A 19,123-nucleotide genomic window follows, 5' to 3' on the forward strand; every position below is an offset into this window, starting at 1 on the left:
CCTACTGTGTTGATGTTTCTGCACAGCATACTGTAGTACCACGCTATGTGTTGCCCGCATCGCTCCGTCTCACGCCACAAGGGCACGCCGCTCGTGGTGCGGGGAGGAGTGTGGGGTCTCATAGGGCGCTGCACAGAAAAGCACGGAGCGGCATGCAGAGAGGTTGGTCCCATGGGGCTCTCCTGTTTGTGGAGAGAACTACACTATGCACACCAGCCGGGTGTGATAGCAGCATAGATGCTTTATGATGAATAATACAGTATCTTGTTAACAATAACAAGACTATGTGTTTTATTTAAGGAAGTCAACTTTATGTGTAGAAATGCTCATTTCTACACATATCTCTCAGGCACATTACCTCTATGTTCCTTTTCCTTGTCCCAGTACCTGCTTTTAAGGTATCGGCCTCTGTGACTGAAACCCTTTAGGTGTCGGCATATGAGGAGGGCCAAATAGCTTGTAAATGTTGTTTGGCACACAGCTTGCAGACTTAATTGGTGCTGTAAACAGGCTAATGGTGTAATAAAAATGCTGAAACCAGGTCTGCATTCAGCCACTTGATTTATAAGCACTCTGTGTTAATTACATTGAAGTCCTGTTACGTACAAGCATTGGCAAAGCCAACAGTTTTGACTTGTGTATAATATTAGGAACTTGCCGGTTACTGCATAGATGCCCAGGTAGTCGCACCATTTTGCACCTGCCACTATCGATGGACAGTTAATACCAATACGACTGTGCCGGGCAAGTGCCTTCTGCCATGCCTACACAAAAGCCTAAAATGTTCGCATTGCTAATGCTTGTTGTATCAGTGTGCTCCGTCTTGTCGATGTTCCTGTTGCTGTCTGTCACAGACACTTTGTACCCACCGACTTTCCTTATGCATTGCTCTTTGTGGTTGTTTCTATTTGTGCCTCTTTGATGAAAATAATTGTATTTGAAAGGTTGCATTTCTTGATTTATGTAAGGAATCTGTGGCGGTATATGACGAGGATGTATCACTTTGTTGAAATTGCTGTTCACACTCTTTCTTGAATATTAAATTTTGACAAAAAAAGTGTATAACCTAATGGAGGAAGTCTTATGTGGTGTGTTAAAGCCCCTCAATCTGGAGGATGGGTGAAATGTACAAGGGTGGTTCATAAACTCAGAGATGTGGCACCAGGGACTGTAAAGCTTCATATCTTGACCTGCTGGAGAACACCTGGACACAGTGGCGTACCGAGCGGGGAGTTTAGGGGAGCACACTGCCCCCCCACAGGCTCTTTTGAGAGCCTGACCGGGACTTCCGTCAGTGGGAAACGTCTCCTGTTCGGCACCTCAATGAGGGTGCCCAACGGGAAAGGTGTCCCGCTGGCAGGACAATGTGTGCTGAGCAATTCCTGCTCAGCATAGTCATTGTCCTGGCAGCAAGCAGGACACCTTACTCTTTCCGAAACCTCTGCCAGGGCAATGTCCCAAGGAGCTATGGGCAGCAGCAGAGGGCTCTCCAGTTGCTCTGTGTCAACAGAGCATTTCAATGTGAGCCATTAGGCACTGATGGGAGTAAGGGGGGACTATTAGCAGGGACTTTTGTCCCTTTAGAAAAGTGCAAGGGAGGGAGTGATCAGCAGTGAGAAGGTTGCATAATGCTGCAGGCTTTATGAAATAATGATTTTGGCTTTACCCAAGCGGGGTTTGTTAGGCTCACATTAATCTGCATAATGCTATTGTGACTTTGCATGCAGGATGGGGAGAATACAACTAAAACCATCATCTTATTGCTCAGCATATTTCTATAATGGTGTATAGTATAAAGTTAATAATTGGAAAGGGTAGTTTATTATGTAATGTGCTTTGCTTGCAAGGCATTGCTAGAAGTAAAGTTTTATTTAAGCACATGAAATGCAAAGGGAAACCTTAATAAAAATCTATATAAACTAAACCTGTGAAGATGTGCTCAGTTGCTTAAATTGTCCACATACCGGTTTCACGATTTAACCAAAGTGTGTGATCCTGGGCAGATCATGTAATCAGACTTTGTCTTATCTGCAGCTTTGTAAGTCATTTACTTCAAAGCTTATCTGTTAATATATCATGCTGTTATTTACAAAAAAAACTGACTATAGAGTTGCTCCATATAACAGTACAATTTAGGTATTTTGCACCACAACATTATTTGCCACTTGGCTTACTTATGACGACTTATTCTAAAGTCACTTCCATGGTGCCTCCAAGTATCAAAGACTGGTGATGCTTTTTGCGATGTGCTTTTCTGTGAAGTAATTGCTGTTGATACAATCCACATACACATTAAGTTTGTATGTATTTTGCCCCAGAGCGCCTGTACAGAGCTCTGATAGATAAGTTCCCTGCATCCATAATGATTCTGCATTTTTATTTTATTGTTGTTAAAATGCATATGCCACTAGTAATGTTACCAAAAAAGTAGATTGGGGCATGGGTGGCCAGTTTATGGGCACGAATGAGACCACATGGAATTACCGCGCACTGCATTTGAGGGGAAAGTAGCAGGATTTATATCCTGGCTAACCACCCACCATTGCAATGCTGGATACTCCTCTGACTGGACTATATAGAGAGGCTTAATAAGCATTTCATGAGCTGTAAATGTCCTGTTATTACCACAACGGAGCTCAGCTCCACATTTCATGAACTGTAACGAGTGATTAATGGCTTCATCAGTCGAAGCATTGTATTTTAATGACGAGTTAAAGTTTATGAAATGCCGAGCTTCGTTCCGTTGCGGGTATAGATTAAACACAGTTTATTAATCTGAGAGAAAGTTTTACCTCAGCCTCGCATTTTAATGCAACGCCTTCTCTCAGAATAAACAGTACGTGTCTATCACAGCAAGGAAGGCAGCTCGCTCGGTGCCCCGCGTATTTTGCCAGTGAGAGCTGGGAAGAGGGGCCGCTGCTCAGACTCACGCAGGCGGCGCTAAGCCTTAATGCGATGAGCCGAACACAGTCCAAGACCGGGGGATACCGGATCGGTATGGGATACCAAATATGACATAACAACGGCTCTCCGTAGTTTGGAAGGGTCCTTTCCTCTAACGTGGCCTGTGTGGACGTTTCACGCAGGCTTCAGGCAGAGTGCTGCCTGGAGGAGGCTGCCGCCAGCCGCTCTGCGCCCTGGTGTGCCTCTGAAATATCTGCCTCGGCGCCTTGCTACGACGACGACGGCCGCCCTGCTCAGCCCGCTTTCTCTTCAAGGTGCGGGTGTGCAGTCCTACTCTGCCCTCGGCTTGGTTGGGCGTTGGCATTGGAGCAGCAGGTACGTTCTACCGATTATCGGTACTCCTCTTTCCTGTCTGCAGTCCGACGTCAAGTTTCATTGATCTCTTTGCACCTAGTACGGGTGTTTTAACGCTGCTTTCACACCGCCTTTGTGTCGGGATACGCTCACACGTTGTTCTGCTCCTACTCAGTGGTGGAAATGGGGAAAAATTGGTGGGGGATCCCATAAGTGGCAGAGTTTGTGGCAGAGTTTGGGGGGGCGGGGCGGGCGGTGCCCGAGGAGGCGGGGTTAAGGGGGACGGAGCTGGCAGTTCACCTCCGATCAAAGGAAATGTCCAAAGTAATAGTTTAAAACGGCACTATTTCTTTCATGCTTCTTCCCCAAACTACATATCAATTCCACTTTAAAACACTTCCATGGCAATGGTGATGAGTTACTTGACTATGCAGATAGTAGTTTTGACCAGTGTTGCTGAGTAAATACTCCTTAAAATGCACAATTTGCATTCCATTTTATAAAAAAAAAAAAAACTCCTCCTTGGGTACTATTCAAACATGGTGATTTCTGTTCGGCATAAGCAACGTTTTCTTTTACTTGAACCACACCCAGCACTGCTCCTGCTGCTCCCCTCTGAAAGCCGTTGGGTGGCTGCATCGTGTGTGATGTTAATCGGGGCATTTATTTTTGCAATGTTTGTCGGATACCTGTATATTTATTTATGCAATGTTTGTCGGATACAGGTATCGACAAACATTGCATAAATAAACCGGGTCGTGGCTGAGGACTATAACTTCCTCTTGTGCCCTTGCATGGGGTCACCAGAGGAAGTTAGTTTACTCACGGGTGCTTTTTTTTTTTTTTTCTCCCCAGCGCAGAGCATGGGTTTGGGGCGACTGACTCTTGCCGGACCCTGAGATCCGGCTCCACATCTGGTGCCGGATCGCGGATCCGGCGAGAGCCGGCCCAATGAAATTGCACAATGCCGTGTCTGACTCCCTGGTTATTTTGTCTGCCTTTTAAAAAAGACAGACTGTCTGAAGTCTTGGCTTTGAGCTCTCGTAGGAGAGAGCGTGTACGTATTAAGCATTCTGGGCTACTTCCTGAGCCTACATGGTCTCATGAAGAGCCATGCACAACGCCAACTAAATATTTGGAGCTGGCCTTACTCCCAATGAGCCCAGTTATTAAGGGCAATGTTAAAAAAAAAATACAACCCATGAGTTAGTTAGATCAAAAGAACGACCTGTAAATGATGTGGAGTTACTAGTACCTCACAGGTGTATGGGCAAGGTCGTTAAGGCTATCAAGGCGTCCCCGCCAGTTACTGATAACCATGGGGAATGGCCAATCTCCATCATATTGGCACCCTATCCTCGGGTGGAGAGTGTTGTTAGATCCATCCTTGCTTCCTCCCCTGTTTCATCGGAGGATCCCGTGAGGGGCTCCATCATTGAGCCCTGGAGCCTTTGGAAGGATACTCTCATTAAAGAACTTAATAGTTGGGACACGTCCGATGACTTTGACTCCTGGTTAGTGTTCCCAGATATTTCTGCTGAGAAATATCATGCCTTCTTTTTTGGAAAAATTATGCAAACAGCCAACGTTCAACCTGTTAGCCCCCTTCTTATTAGCAAAGTGAACTGTTCTTCACAGATAGACCTGAACCTAAAGGAAGTTGAAAATTCGTGCATGCTTACCAGGGCTCCCGCAAATTGGGTCCTGCCTTGAGTAATTGGCTACTATGTAACAAGCAACACCACTCCCTCCCTCTTTAGGAAGTAAGCCATTTATTTGTATTTGTATTTGTTTTATTTGTATAGCGCGGACCAGGCCCAGGGGCAACCGGGCGCATATCTTAGTGGAACATTACATTACAGGTGGGGCCTGTCGTAGACAGTGGTCCCAGCAGATTGCAAACAGAGTATACAGTTGATGTTACACAGCATAGATGTATAATTCACGTTACAAATCATGACAGCGATCAATGGTAGGTCCCAGATGGCCCGTTCAGACAGAAGAGTAGTTGTTAAAGGGATGTAGCTAGCCACAGCTTGGCTTTGTGTTTGAATTGGTTAAAAGTGGGTAGTGTTCTAATTGCGAGTGGTACAGTGTTCCATAGCTTGGCTGCCAGGACTGGGAAGCTCGTGTCACCAGCAGAATGAAGCTTAAATCTAGGGACCGCCAGACCTGGGGTTTGTGCGGATCTGAGTGTTCGTGCTGGAGTGTATTGCGTGAATCGCATGGCTAAGTATGATGGGGCCTGGTGGTTAACACATTTATATGTGAGGGCCAGTGCTTTCAAGGAGATTCTTTGGGCGACTGAGAGCCAGTTGAGGTTCTTCCTAGTTACTGAAATGTGGGCAGACCGGGGGATGTTGAGGGCTGCTCTAATGGCATTGTTTTGGATCGTCTGAAGTTTAAGATTGCCCTGGTTAGTACCCTGGTACAGTGCATTGCAGTAGTCCAATTTGGACATGACCAAGGTCCTGGCCAAGGTAATGCAATTCTGGGCAGTAAGGAAAGGGCGACAGGCTGAGATCAATTTGCAGGTGTATGCTGAAGCGGCGGCCACTGCATTGGTTTGTCTGGTGAGCGTCAGGGAGGCGTCCAAGTGTATACCCAAAGTTTTGGTGTCTTTAGATACTTTAATCAGGTTGCCATCAATGTTAAAGGAGCCGAACAGGTGGCTCAATTTGTTGAGTGTCTGTTGTGTGCCTAAGATGAGAAGCTCAGTCTTGTCATCGTTGAGGCACAATTCATGCTGGGCCATCCAGGCTTGTATGACAAGGTAGATGTCATTAAGGGCTTTAGAATCAGCAATGTAGTCACCAGTGATGGGTATGAGTATCTGGGTGTCATCAGCGTAGTTCGTGTAAGTGACACCCAGATAGTCAAGCACATCAAATAGAGGTTTGGTGAAAACATTGTAGAGAGTTGGGGAAACACAGGACCCTTGCGGGACCCCACAAGGGACTGGTGTGGGATCGGCCGAAGCAGTAGGGGAGAAAACTCTCATGTGTCTGTTGTCAAGGAATGACCTGATCCAGTTGCCATGCCAAAATTTCAGTTTTGCCCCGCCTGAGCTGGCTGCTGCCCCAGTGAAAGGATGCCTGGGCGGCCGACATGAGCCCATGCACTCTAGAACAGCAAAGTTAAGAAGTGTGCGCTTAAAAAATCAAACCTGCCTAAGCCCGAGGATGAAACCACTGAAGCATTGGTTATGGATAAGCAAAACTTTATCATCACCAATGTTAAGAAGACTTTTAAGAACAAGCCCAGAGATGCACTCTGCAACAAACTTCTTGCTTGGCTTCGGGCAAGAACTGGGCCCAGCATAGTGCATCTCTCCGAACTGAAATTCCTGCATAGGATTGAACTAGCCAACTGGTGTGGAGCCAGCACCCTGCCCCAGTACTTGAGACTGTGTAACTACTTACCCATGGGCACCTCGGACCTTGGCCTTGTAGTTTAACCTGTGCCGCCTTCAAAAGTACTGACTGGATAACCTTTGTTTTCTAATTCATGTGTTTATTGTTTTTATTGTTGCATTGTTTGTTCTTGTAAGCGCTTTGAGCCCCATGGGCAAAAGGCGCTATATAAGAATTTGTAATAAATAAAATATGACAGCAGAAACAACTAGGTTGTCTTAAAAGCCCATGCTTTGCGAAGACAACTGCAATTGGTTAATCTTTGGAAAAATATTACACTTACCTTACCAGGCTGAAATATGTCAGTGTATAAAGGTTTTGCAGCACAGGATCCAGCCACGCTCCACGCAAAGTGGTCCCTAGGCATGTCCCGAGTGGATTCCCGGTAGATGCATCTGGCGTCTGAAAGGTGCCCAGGCCATCCGCCTACAAATTAGCCCCCAAACACAGTGCGTGCATAGCAGGGGTGTTGCTAGGTCTGGAAAAGATCCAAGTCTACACTAATGTCTGGACTTGGGGCTAGTCAGCCTTTTGGGTGTAGCTCCTGAGCTTTTATCCAGGCCGGGGCTGCAACCAAAGGACCCAGGGCTACAGCCCCCCCTAGTGACTCCTCTGGTGCATAGAAGAAATATGGGGCATGGCTGATTGTCATGCCCCAGGCGAAGTGTCCAATGCGCATCACATTGTAGGCATAATAATGTATATCATAAAATAACGAAAAGGGTGAACATCTTTTGGTTAAAGGGGTGCTATGGGTGCAGCACGTAACTGAGAAAATAACCGCAAATTTAAATTCCTAAAGGGCCATAACTCACATCTACCATGCAGTGCTCATGATCGCGCCTGTTGTGCTCCTTGACATGGAAAGTCGTCTTTGGAAAATTATTATTTTTGAGGGAGAGGGGTAAAAAAAAATGATTCCCATTCTTAAAGGGGGCTATCTTTTAGGCCAGTGGTAACTTTTAAAACTCTGACACAGTATCTTTTTGATTGAAATCCACACTCCATTGCACTTAGTAATTCATAGACATTCCTTTTCTGATCAGGCAGTAATAACAGCAGAAAGCCTTCCAAGTGGCACTGCTTTGCCCGCACTACATCTATCGAGCTTTGTGGGTGGAAGAGGGTGTAGGGCAGGCTGCCTGTTAGGTGTTGTTTTTTGCTATTTTTGATGGCAGTATTTTCATCCCCTATTCATTTTTGTTGAGTGTTTTCCCGTTTTGGGGGATCACGTGGCTGGTACTCTGCTTACCTTTGCGGCAGATAACCATTGTGGAGGTAGTAATGTTTTTATTTGGCTCTTTTTGTTGCTTGTGTCCGTTAGAAAGGGTGGTTATGTACGTATCTTTTGTGGCTCCATGAGAAGGGTATGGTGATGGCTGTGCAAGGCATAAAATAAGCAGTGTCGCATAGCAATATGCTATGCAATTCTGTAGGTTTGCTAATTAAATTGGCACTTGTGTAGCAAAACTAGCTATTTAAGTTACGCTGTTCAATGAAGGCACAGCTCACCCTGCATTCGCCTCTTGTCCTCAGGGCTCTGTCTCCAACCTCTTTTCTCTATTGGAGGGAGAGAGTACAGCAGTAATCCTCTCCTCCACTCTTAAGTGCCAAAGGCCTGTGTGGGAGTGCTAGGCAAGATTTTCTTTTTTTAAATAATTGCAAACCAGAAGTAAATTGGGAGAATACTTTTATTAAGCTAACTATATCCTGTCTGTCAAAGACCAGTATCTAGTAACTTTATTTTTTAAAAGCCAGTCCTGTTATTCGATTCCTAAAAAATGTAATCTGTTACATAATGCATAATTACAGTATTGCTACTTAAAACTTGGCTTCGTTTCCATGCTGTATAGTAAAGTTTAGGTTAGTATATCTAAATCACATAGTGTCAACTATATTTGATTTTGTTGGGATAAATTCATCATATTGACGAGTGAATACTTTTGAAAATGTACATGATCACAGAGCCAAAGCCTTTGATGGCAAGCTTAGCTCTGTGACCTGCTGGTTGCGGTCATCTGTGCAACTGGTGTTCAACCCATAAGCTGATCCGATACTTCTTGACATTCTATCCTATCACCCTGCCGCTTTATACCAGTTACCCTGAATGTGAATAGCAGCAAACTACAATGTTTCACCTTGTTTGGCCAGTTCTTTGCCTTCTATGCCATTCAATCTGCTTAGTCTTCCTTTCCTCTTACATAATGAATACACAAGGCTACTTAGATAATGAAAGTAGTGATTAATATTTCCATCTAGTCTGTACATCTACAGGTGCTCTGTAGTAAGCCTCCAGATCTCACTTTGCTCTATTATGATTTCAGCCTTTTTTTGCAATATCTATTTATTTGTGTCCATTCATGCAGCTAACCCTTACATTTTACAGACACTCAGCCAAGTCTACTTTCCCACTTGCATAGTCAAGTAGGTTTTTTGGAAAGAGTACCACTGGAAGGGGATGTTTGAAACTTTTATTTAACATTTACTTTGCAGTAAATGACAAAGGTTTCACTGTGCATGGCTGGCCTCGGGGGGGGGGGGGGGGCAGCAGTGTGCAAAAGAAAGTGGGTTTTTGATGACGGGCACCATTTACATATTTTGTCATCCATTGCTATGGGTTGAGTGCATTTCTGTTAGGTCGAGCAGGTAAACTAAGTTACTCAACCTGCAAGTCTAGCAGAATTCTAAAGAATTTGCAAGGCCCTACTCTTCTCATGAATATCATACTTCAGCGGTACACAAAAATGCTGCAATGTTGCTCATTTTATGTCTAGGGTATAAATATATCTTCTGGTGACATTAAAAATATTAGTATAACATTGCTAATCATTGGGTTTGTTTGTTAATCAAGACAATTTTAACTATCACTCTCTGCTAATCAGTTTTAGAAAAATAATGTATGCCTTGCTGTGTGTACTGCCGATGTTGCCCCCCCATACTTCCACCCACACAGCTCAGTCTGGATCAGAGGTACCTGCTAAGCCATGTCACAAGAAGGCAGTTTAATATTACTGCCTGATGAGAAGAGTACGTTTAAGATACTGAAAACGCACATCTGCAATGGGAATTACTTTTCTTCTCAAAAAGCATTTTACTCACTACCTCAAGAAACAGGGTATAAAATATGCCCAATTCAAAACCCTTGCTGTAGCCCTAACTGCAATAATGTCTTTTTGACCTATGGGTTTTCACCTGCACGATATCTATGTCCAAAGGTATGGTGGGTTTAAAAAGGCTACGGGGGAAAACACCTTCCACCTGCAACGTGAAACTAGCATATTCCATTTGAGCCAAGTCACACATGGCACAATGCCACCTAGTAACTATTGCTGGAAGTTCACCTCCAGTTCAGAGCCACATCACCAAGGCACAGTGTGTATGCAAATGAGCTCAATGCAAGCCTTAAAAACTGCCATTGTCTTACAGGGCAGTACTATTTTATAGATCTCTTAATCAAGCCAAGATAGAAAGATAGATATTTCTTAAGGCTGCCAGACAACTACATACGAAAAAGAACTTCCATGTGAAAGTAGCATATATCTTTAGGATATAAATATATATCTGTCTGTGTTTTTTTTTTTTTGTAGATGTATAAAGGCACAGAGGGTGTGTGTGTGTTAAAATACACACTTGTGTTTCTCTACAATTTCAAACGTGTACAAATCTATTTCAAATGCAGTCATGTGTATTCATTAATCCATATGCTGGTGTGTATATATTTGCTATGATGGCAATATATTCGTGTATGTGCTTTTAGATGAATACAGTCTTGAGAGTGGGGATAGGGGTGTATTTTATGTGCTAAAGAGGGAAGTGGGGTCTGGGATCGAGAGATTTTAAGCAACTTCTTGGTGAACATGTACCCAGAAATTATCACAGTAAGCTTTAAGATCAACATTTTTCCTAATGCCTACATCCGCCACTGCACCGTTGATGGATATAACTGGGATAAGCTGAAATGTTCCCCTATTTTCATCCTTTACAGAGAGCTGCACTTCCTTTCATGCTCCGTTGCGGTGCTGGACTGGCCCACTTGGACACCAGAACTTTCCCTGGTAGGCCATTTGGCGTAGGGCCTCTTTTCTTGCTTGGGGTCATGATACATACATTATGAACGAACATCCATCACTTTCTTTTCTGCCCGGGCTTGCGCATTTGTAAGGCACACAGCCCGGAGAACCACACATGCCCTGCCTGCTGTGCTCGCATCAAATGATGCACACATTGCGAAGGTGGTGCTGACTCTGCTGCTCATGCTGAGTGCTCTGACGACGAGGCGAGCAAGACAGTGTCTCCGTCTAACTCACTGAGTCGGTGTACAATTGAGGCGGGTCGGAGGAAGAGGCAATTAATCACAAAAGGTAACCACAACGAGTACCCTGCCACGTTTCCCTGGCAAAAATACGTGTATATGCAATTACACACTGCAAACCCCACAAATAAATGAAACTGGGTGGAGAGGAGTCCCTCCATTTCCCCACAGCTGTCGGGATATCACAGTGGGTGGATGTGTTGACTGCAAGCATGTGTGCGTGTGATCCGTAGATCACAGGAGGCTATTTCACCTTGCATCTCACCAGAGCCATGAGGCCGGGAACTCGCTTTCTTCTAGTGCCCAAACCATTGCCTTGCATTCCTCTCTGTGAGGCTGCTAATCCTAATAATCTCTCTTGGATACTAAGTACTGCTCTATTGAGTAATGCATCTTGCCTTGAAAGTCTCTCTCGTGCAGGGCAACTAACTGTGGCGTTAGAGGGGAGTCAAGGCTGTACCCGGCCCCCTGTTTCATGTACTGTTTATGCTAATGTCCAGGAAGACTTTTTAATGGCTAGCAACCAGTGCTCCAGATAAGATTTTGAGCTGGGTAATTTACCCCCTATTTTTAAAACTGAGAGTAAATGTGATTTCAAGTGAGTAAAAATGACTTATCTCCTTTGCAAGAGAGTAAAATGTATGCAACATCCAGCCGACGTGTGCAAAAAACTGTATGGAAATCATTACCATGTGGCAGCTTTCTGCATTGTGACAGAACACACATTTCATTGTTAAGGGTTGGCCATTTGATCTCTCCTGTATATATTTAAATGTTGAAAACACAAAAACCTAGTCAATTACGCAGTAAAGCAAACTTGAATTGTATTGTGTATTTTTTGAGGTCCGATAGCAAAATTGTCTTTTGATGTTTAATGAGTCCGGAGCTATTTTTACCTTTATAATATGTCAATGTTATGATACAACAGTCCAGAGAGGCAAGGACTCCATGATAAATTCTATACCTAATCTCATTGTCAAATGGTTAATTATAAAGCGCTTTTGGCAAGGCGCTGTACATGGAACATATTGATCACATTTATCACCAAATCGAAGTTGGTACTCATTTACCGACCTTGAAAGGATGAAAGGCTGAGTTGGCCTTGCCAGGATTTGAACCTGCAACCTACAGACCGCAGCAACCAGCGCTCAACCAGCTGAGCTATCTTCTTGGCTAACATCCCTCAGAGGTCTGTAAACTGAGTATTGACTGAGGTATAATAATCACAGTGCCTAGATATTGGACAAACATTTATAAAGCACTATATAAAGTTAAATACCTATTTGGATTATCACAGGGACAGATTTTGCTGCTCTATTTCAATTACAAATGTAACTTTCATTTGTTTGTTTTTGAACAGTGCTTGCACTTCCTGGAGAGTCGGCTTCTGGATGTTTTAATTGTAGTCTTGAAGATTTGAGAGGCTATAACGCCTGTGATTGGTGTAATGACAATCGCTCACCCTTGAGCAAAGGCTCTGCTTCCACTGACCATTTTTAGTAATGTACCCCTTTGACTGCAAGGTTGAATGGATGTAAAATAGTCTGTGCATACGCATCATTTTACATATTTGTTTTTATAATAAGAGTGTAAATTAAATTATAAGTGTAAAAGTGATCTGCCTCTGCATGATTACACACACAGCACAGGAACAAAAATACAATTGTGCAATACTGGTTTGCTTTCACTGTAAAAACAGCATAATTTGTTACAAAAGATGAATTCTAAATTGCAACTTAGTTTTCCATCTTATTAATTATACAATCCTAAAATGCTAGGAAAATAAATATGCACAGTGCTTCTGTTTGCTCTATGAGCATCTACACACAACACAGCAGAAGCTGAATTGAACGAAACCATTCCTTTTATCACAGTGCGCAGTTTTTTTTTTTTTTTTTTTTTTTAAAGGCTTCAGAGAAATAAATTTTGTTTCAAGGGCTTTTCTCCATGGCTTGCAATTACATCCATGTACATAAAAATCAAAAGAAGCGTTCTGGTGTCTGTCAAGTAACCTGACGTTTGCACTGCCCTCTGCTCTAAACTTGTTTGTAAATGTACATGGGAAAATAATAAAGCTGTCATATTTACAACATTTTCATGCGTAAAAAGGCCTGGTACGAACCTTATCTGGAGGCCTGCTAGCAACTCTGGCCGGCATTTAAATGGGCAACAAGTATGTCTGTATGCCCACATACCACATGGTGCTGCTTTAGCAGCTTGATGCCCGCTGCCCCGTGAGCCCTGACTCCAGCCCAAGTGCTGGTATGAAATGTGTAAACATCTTAAAGTAGTGAGTGCAGGTTCGACTCACCCCCACGCCCCTGCCCCCCACCCCCTTTAAACTGCTAAGGTAAAACCGTGGTGGTCACTCCTCTGAAAGAGGAATTAACACACACAATTCAAAATGAAATCGGTGACACTTTTTGGGGGAGGTATTGTGGGCACGGCCTTGAAGAATATGGGAAAAGCTCCTAATACGCTCGCTGCTCGGACCCCCAATCAGCATCCCAGGTTTTATCATTTTATGGGATTCAGGTTATCGACTATTGGGCGCAGATTGGATCTGCTCCTCTTTCAATAAGGCAGAGAATACGTAAAACCCCACACTCCACATTCAGGCATTTGATAAAAAATTGACAGATGAAATCAAGCATGTTTTGCAAAACAAGGTAACATCGATTTTACAAAAGCTTGTACCGTGATGCTCCATCGCATCCTGTTCTACAATATTGAGATCACATTCACAGGACTGGGCTCCAGGCGCACTTCCTCAAACTGCTGAGTGCCCGATTTTGAGGTGCATGCAAAAGCAAGTTTTTATCCATGAAGGATGAAAACTTTCTTTAAAAGCACCCTATTCTGATGAAGTGTTAATGTTAACTCGAAAAGTGGCAGTCTTTTAGACCATGCTCGCAGTGCCCCCGGAGCACATGTTTCTGTGCAAACGATAGGTTTATGCAGCTTTTGCTGCTGGAAAGCACATTTAACCTCGTGTTTCCACCCACCCCAGAATAGTGGTACTGGAAGGGAGAATGTCAGCTTTCCACACTGTAATTATCACATGCTCAGAATCGAGCCCTAAGTCACCAGTCCCTTTTTCGTTTAAAAAAACAGCATTCTTTTCTATAACCGATATTTGCACTTGGGCAGCGTGTGGAATTATTTGCAAGTGCAAGGCACATCTGCTGCTCAATTCGCCACAATTAAAATAGCAGTAGCGCAGAGTTGTTGAACTTTGCCCTTCACACTTCCCAAAGAGCAGGATAAACAGAACAATTAGCAGAAGTTGCAAGCATTTTTGAAATGCTGTCCCACAAGCCGGCTACCTCGACAGAAACGCATCTGTGAGTGATGGGCAGAAAGCACCTGTGCAGTGGCACTGCCTGAGGTGCACGCGAGCACGTCCGCAGCAAGATGCGAAAATACCCAGGCATTATAAAACCAAGTAACCAGTGCAGGAAATGTGCCTTAACAAGACGGAGCAGCGCTCTGGCAAAAAATGTCTTGCCGGAGCCCCCCCTCCGTCCTCCAGACCCAGGCGGTCCCATGTGAGACTCTCTCGGATCCTGTACCTCCTCAAGCAGACCGCTTTCAGAACACTCAGCGTTTGTGCGAGTCTTCTGAAACCAGTCTGCTCCCGCTTCCCAACCCATCCCTCAATGACCGTTCAGAACATGAAACACTGCATCCTGCCTACAGGTGAACAGCTGAAGCCTCACATACAGTTTTAAAAAAATGTTTATTATACATATAGCCAACATTGACATTGTATAAGGCACACAATATACAAACATCATAGTACATTCATGGAATCGGAACTATTACAAAACTTCTATCATTATAATTCATTATTAGTAAAAATGCAACCTAATCGCTAAAATGTATTTACATTATTCATTAGTAAATTCTTCTAAAACCTTCATACATTCTGCATCATTTCCTTCCATCAATCGAACCCACAATGAAGGCTGAATTTCATCAACTAACGTATTTAAATATGCCAGAATAAAATTTGCTCTCAAAGCTGTTAGACTATCACAATCACAAAATGTGCTCGGTTGTTTCAATAGTATTCTCCCCACACAAACTGCAGTATCGCTCATCGCGCAGTATTCTCATCTTTGCATCCGTTATTTCCAGGACTTGAGAGCGGTTGAATTTGCATAGCAAGTGGTTGCGTATGATGGTGCTATTAGGGTGAGCATCAATGTATTTCGGCTTAGTGGTTCCGTCCAACCAGTATGAAATAAAGGGGCCACTATTGACATTATATGCTAATTAGTCCATATCGTTTTCTTGGTACCTAATTTTTAAAAAATGTATTTCTTTTTTTTTAAATTTTTTTTTTATTTTTTATTTCCTTAGTGCACTTTTTAACATATGGGTACAGAGAGTATCATCTTGGATGCTATTATTTACCCAGCTTCTATGTATTTCATGCAGCCGTCTAAGTGTCCCAAATGTTATGATTGTCAATTCCCATAAAAGCTGTCATGAGTTGCCCATTATTATACCATTCTCAAGCTGTTGCAGTTTCTCATATCCCATCCCCATTTTATGCTCCATGACTTCTGTTACTTTCAAGAGGTCAAACTCCAGTAAAAGATATTCAATGGACAACGACTTGGGCATCCTGAATAGTAGTCGCAAGATCTTAGCCTCGAGTTTAATGAGTTCAGATTGAAAATGTAAACCCTGATACTTCCACTCTATAGACCAAACGGGACTATTTTAGAAGTATAGAGTAATAAGAGTTTTAATGGAGCAACCCCCTTATTTTCCTCTGAAATTGCTCACGGAGTGAGCGATTCTCCTGCAGTTAGCCTTATTCTCTGTCCATTGCTGAGACCAACTCAGATTCAATGAATATTCCAAGATATTTATAAGATTCTACACATTCGACCTCTTTATCATCAAGTATCCATTTTTGAGTGGTTGTCTTTTTATTCGTAGTTTTACCTAGAAACACTATTATCTTTGTTTCAATATTTGTGCGGTGACCACTGCTGTTGGCATACTCTCCCAGGGCAACCAGTAAACCTTCGAGGCCCTTCGGATGTAATCCAAAAGCAGGAGGTCATCTGCATATCCTAACCAGCTGTATTTAAGTACACCAAATTTTACTGGGCGAGCTTTCACTACTCTCAAGCCTCAGCCAACTCGGCCAGATAGAGATTAAACAGGGTAGCTGTGAGAATGCAACTCTGTTTAACACCACGCTCCGTAGGAAAGGGTTTGGATATTTGGCCCTTCTCACTCGGACCTTAGTATCATTGTAATGCAGCTGAATTATGTTTAACCGGCCATGAGGAATATTCAATTTCACTAATTTGTACCATAGTTTATTCATCATGACTGTGTCGAAGGCAATTCTAAAATCAATGAATGCCTCATACATTGGAAGTTTGCGTCTTTCCCAAGCGTATTCAGTGTCCAGGTCAAACATTAAATTGTGGCTAGTGCTTGATTTTGCTTGAAAGCCTGTTTGGTTAGTTGGTAAAATGTGGTGGTCATTGATCCATTGGTTCAGCTCATTGAGAAGCACATGTGCAAACATTTTTGCTGGAATATCTAACGTGGCTAGCATGCGATAATTAGATGGAAGTTTCCACCAACCTTTTTTATACACTGAAAGAATAGCACTCTCTTTCTAAGAGTCTGGTACCATACCACTAGATCCTATTTCATTAAATAGGGGATGAAGGGCGTTGGCGGGGGGAAGAGCTTGAGAAGAGCATTGCATGGGCCATCAGGGCCTATTGCACGTGTTGTAGGTAATTTAGTTATCATCATCTAGATATATTATCAATGGATGACTTACAAATCCATCTAGATTTATCTATTGTATGTTCTTCATCTCAAGGTAGAGTGGCCCCCAGAGTGTTTTTAATATGGCAACGCCAACTCTCCTCTGGCACGCTGTTAATCTGCAAGTTTTTCTTAGCTGCTCCTCTCAGAGTGCTCCAAATCCCAATGTTATTATTGGTCTAAGCATGATGGGCTAGCTGCAACCAAAGCTTGTTTATTTTTTTTGTCTACGTAGCCAGCTATTAAAATTTCATTTTGAGATCTTTGAGAATTTTCAAAATGGCATTCTGTAGCATATCATGGTCTCTCGTTTTTTGCTACTTTTGAAATGTCATCCCATAGTGTTTTTTTCTTTTTCTATTTGGATACTGCAATCATACACTCAATACTTGTTTGGGGTTTGTTCCATCGTTCACCCTGGGTCTTATAACTAGGTTTTCTTAGCGTGGTAGCTCTAATCGATTTGGTTATGTCAGCGAAATCGATTTAACGTGGTTTTACCCTTTATTTCAGTTGTATGGAGCCAACGATCGGTAAAACTGAGGACAGATTTGTGAACTATCACTCATACTTTCTCTAAATGTATTGGGTTCCAGCATATACGATTTTTACCGGGATTAAAAAAGATATCACCATTCAATTGAGTTTCGCTCTTACTCTTGCATGCATCTAACAAAACGCACAGCAGAAGGTGATCACTTTCTTCACGGTGTGTTAGTCATGTTTTCACAATATTCATTCCTGCTTTGTTGACAAACGCGTAATCAATCGTTAAGGCACTTTTTCCACTAATTCTGGTATATGCTTTTACTGGGTTACCTTTGCATTTACCATTGAGCATAGAGAAGTTGAAACGTTTAAACCGCTCTTGCCAGGTTTTACCTTGCCTTTTAGTGTTAGAGGTAATTTGGGGACCCAGATTCACTTTGATTAAATGGACAATCGGTATGGTCATTCATTCTGGCATTTAAGTCACCTAGCACAATCACTGGTTTGTTAGTGGATTGGAGAATTCTTTTCACTATTGCTGTATTATTTTTAGCTGCTATGTAATTCGATGGATCGTAGACATTAATTAGTAGAATCTGTTCATGCCCTTGTATGTTACATCTAATTATTACTGCTTGTATTAGAGGTGTGGGCAACATTGATGTGAGACTCCAAGGATGGCGCACTGTCACAAGTAACCCACCACGTGGTTTACCCACGGGGCCCTTAATTGCAATACTTGAAGTGTGCTTCGACCATTGATCTCACAAGATTCAATCATCCAAGTCTCTTGTAGCGTCACTAATTTAAACAAGTCAATGTTATCTAGTAGCCCACCATTTGCTGATGGGTGGGCAAAGCCCCTTGTGTTGCAGGAACACCATAGACTAATGTTATTGTAATATTTCTGCAACATACAGTTTTGCAGCTGTTCAAGCTGCTATATATGTCCTGCATTTTACAGACATCTCTTTATTAGAGTGATTATTTTGACCGATCAAAATGGAAGAGTCCATTAGTCACTTAAAAGGTTTTATTAATGAATCGACATGTTTAACATTAAAACATTTTGACATTATGTTGTTCCCATAATGCTCTTTGCTTTTATGCAAATCACCAGGATGGAGTTTTATATAGAGATGATAGAGATGCTGTGTTGTGCAAGCTACCCCTCCTAAGAAGTGACGGCTCCCCCAATAAATGTTTTCCATTTCCAGCAATGCAAGTGACTATGCTGTGCAGGTTCTAATACAGCAGCGTCCACCCTGCCTGATTCTCTGAGTGTCTGTTGCTTGCATATAGTAACTGTTGTGTACTTTTGTAATCTTGAGTGGCAGCAATCTAACTGCACAACTCCACTCTTTGCACAGTGTGGTACTCGACTCAGATTACCCTGCCCATGGGCAGAGATTTACTCGTATCCAACTTGTCACCTAAGCACTGTTCTGCAGCATAGGCACTGAATACCACAATACCTTTGTTTTTGTTTTTTAAATGATGCAGGCATGCACATGCATTGTGACTAGCACACTGGTAGTGTCAAGGTTTTAAGTTTGAAAACGAGTTGCATTCATTTCTCAGCCATTGATCCCCTTTTTTGTTTGCTACTTAAAGATATCAAACATACAAAAGCATCTCATATGGTCCCAAATCGACTAATGTTAATGTTAAAGGATATTTGTACCGCACATTATCACTACCGGAGTGGTCCTCTGGCAGATCTGAAAAGGAAAGGGGGTGGGGGTTGAGTTAGTGGGAATGAGCGGGATAAGTGCAAGAGAGCAGTGATGGGCTGTTAGCAGCTTCTGTTTGGTTAACACCGTTCGCTGAGCTTGGGGGGTGC

At 42.9% G+C, this 19,123-nt stretch overlaps 1 protein-coding gene across 5 annotated transcripts in view; it reads left to right on the forward strand.

The window, feature by feature from the left end:
• The window catches only part of LOC138521540 (signal transducer and activator of transcription 5B), a 1,967,228-nt gene that overhangs the window by 43,932 nt on the left and 1,904,173 nt on the right, over positions 1 to 19,123 (forward strand). Inside the window, exon 1 of one of the 5 annotated variants that reach the window (XM_069634457.1) lies at positions 3,045 to 3,279. The exons of the other annotated variants lie outside the window; for them this stretch is intronic. The gene's annotated coding sequence lies outside the window, so the exon portion shown is untranslated. Of the gene's footprint in view, positions 1 to 3,044; positions 3,280 to 19,123 lie in introns of those variants that run through there. 5 annotated transcript variants of the gene reach the window in all.

Source organism: Ambystoma mexicanum, chromosome 13 (genome assembly GCF_040938575.1).
Source record: "Ambystoma mexicanum isolate Mex_15411 chromosome 13, UKY_AmexF1_1, whole genome shotgun sequence".
Lineage (NCBI taxonomy): Eukaryota > Metazoa > Chordata > Amphibia > Caudata > Ambystomatidae > Ambystoma > Ambystoma mexicanum.